This window comes from Schistocerca gregaria, chromosome 4 (genome assembly GCF_023897955.1).
Source record: "Schistocerca gregaria isolate iqSchGreg1 chromosome 4, iqSchGreg1.2, whole genome shotgun sequence".
In the NCBI taxonomy this organism is placed as follows: domain Eukaryota; kingdom Metazoa; phylum Arthropoda; class Insecta; order Orthoptera; family Acrididae; genus Schistocerca; species Schistocerca gregaria.
This window is the reverse complement of record NC_064923.1, coordinates 486,519,319-486,521,720: the sequence shown is the minus strand read 5'-3', so window position 1 is coordinate 486,521,720 and position 2,402 is coordinate 486,519,319.

Below are 2,402 nucleotides of genomic sequence, written 5' to 3'. Positions count from 1 at the left end.
GACTTGTACAGACTTTTGCAAAGTGGGAATAAGTAGGTGAAGCGTAGGCTTATGCTCAGCAGATGAAAAATGTTGCGAATCAGTTCATGTACTAATTATTATGGATACGGGCTCAGTAGCACTGTTTTTATAGGGTAATGCTATTCGTAAAGTACACTTCACAAATTTTTCGTGTTACAAATATACAGCGAAAATTTTTCTCGCCACCACACACACTATTTTGTATACGCCTGGTGTTCTGCGATATGGACACTGTGAGAGAAATAATACATGTCTTTGGCCTTGAACACTGCCGCTGACTTCTGAGAGCCAAAAAAGACGGGAGTAAAAATTAATAAAAAAAAGTGCTTCAGATCCTTGTCTCTGTAATTTCTTGTTCGAATTTCTTTATACAGACTGTCACTTCATATTAATGCGTGTTGCTGCTACATCCGTGATCTGTGTAGACTTAGAAAAGATATCAACTATCACTTTTTTTCACAAATTCGAAATGTATTTTGTGTTGTTCAAGTCTTTTCAAGTTACCTAATTTGCGCTCTAAGGAATTGGGCTTAAAGGGACAATGAGTGCCTTGTCAGTCCTAGATGAAGAAAAACTGTTTATGCCCAGTGGGATGACAAAACATCTAGTTGTTAGACAACAGTATACTGAGTACAGTTTAATTCACATATGTGACAGGGACTCGAGCTTGGAACATATGCACTTTGGGGATAAGTACTCTACCGTATGAACTATCCGAGCAAGGCTCCTGACTCGTCCTCACAGATTTCCTTTCGTCACTACTTTATCTCCTACCTTCTAAGCTTCAAAGAACTTCTTCTGCGTACCTTGCCAGCCGACCACTCCTGGAAGAAAGGATGTTGCAAAGACATTGCTTAGCCACTGTCTGAGGGATTATTTCTTGAATGAAAGTTCATTCTGCAGCAGAGTTGCACTGAATTAAAACTTCTTTGCAGACTAATAGTGTCTGCCAGACTGGCAACTGCATGACAAACCACGTGAGAGTCAGAGTCCGGCAAAACATTTTAATCTGAAAAGAAGTTTCAAGGCAGAGAAAACTTTCCTGCATAGTGCACTTTCATTCTGGACTCCTTAAGATACGTTGACATAAGAAGGAAGGCCCAAGTGGAAACGAAAGAATATGTGACCTATTTGGTATATTTAAAAACAAAGTAAAGTTAAAAGTGGTAAAAAATTTGGTGCTATAGAATCTTGACGAGTTATGAAATCAGAGAGAGCTGTATCTGATACAAACGGATTTGAGTTGTTGCTGCAAACATTGATCACAGTTAGAGCACTATCATTGGCTACGTAGCAAATATCTATCAGAGAATATGGAAGCAAGATCTTAACATGCTTAGCTTTAAAGCAATTAATACGTGACCTGGCAGATGGCCAATTGTTAAGAAGTAAGTAAGATCGTTAGAAAATTCTTACTAAATGCCATAAGGCAAGCAGATGGTCAAAATTATCAAAGCACAGATTCTGTTGCTGTGGAGTGTGCGACCACAGAGCGTCGCGTGTTTGCAATCGAGTTTTTTCTATTAAAAACAATCATTCTGTTACCATTCTTCAGTGCTTATCCATCAAAAATTTAATGTTGAAGGTCTAGTCGCAGTTTCGACATCGAAACACCCAACACATATAGATTGAGGCGTTTACGTTTAGGAATACGGATGTTTAATAAATGAATCACATACTTAGTCCGTTCCACTTAGTCTGTGCTCCGGAAACAGTGTGAGAAAAGCTATTCCAAATCGATGGGCTAGGCTACAGGCCACATTGTGGTCTATATCAAATGTTCAAATGTGTGTGAATTCGTAAGGGGCCAAACTGCTGAGGTCAACGGTCCCTAGACTTGCAAACTACGTAAACTAATCTATACTAAGAACAAACAAACACACATACACACATGTTGAGATAGGACCCGAACTTCCGGCTGGAGGGCCCGCGCAATCCGTGACAAGGCGTCTCAAACCACTCCTCGCGGCAGCCTATATCACATCGTTCTCTTCATCCCATCTCACATGATAACCTTAAATTTCTCCCATAGAAAATAACGATTGTCCAGAAGCCACATGAAAGTGGTTTTGTGCACCGCAAGGGTTTTGCGGCATAATGGACACTAATCTGATGGGAGACATAGATGTCATAACAATGACGAGTGACGACTCACATTTCCATCTGGTTGGCTGTGTTAATGTGCAGAACTGTCGATTCTGGGCATCAGAGAAACCATTAGAAATACACCAGAAGCCTCTCCACAGCTCAAAAGTAGCATGAGGCAGTTCGTCACACTTTGCTGTACATGGATGTACGTGGTAAAATGTCACGTAATCTCCACTATATAGTAGCAGAGGATGACAGACTCTTTGTACTGCAAGATAAAGTCAGTATGCTAG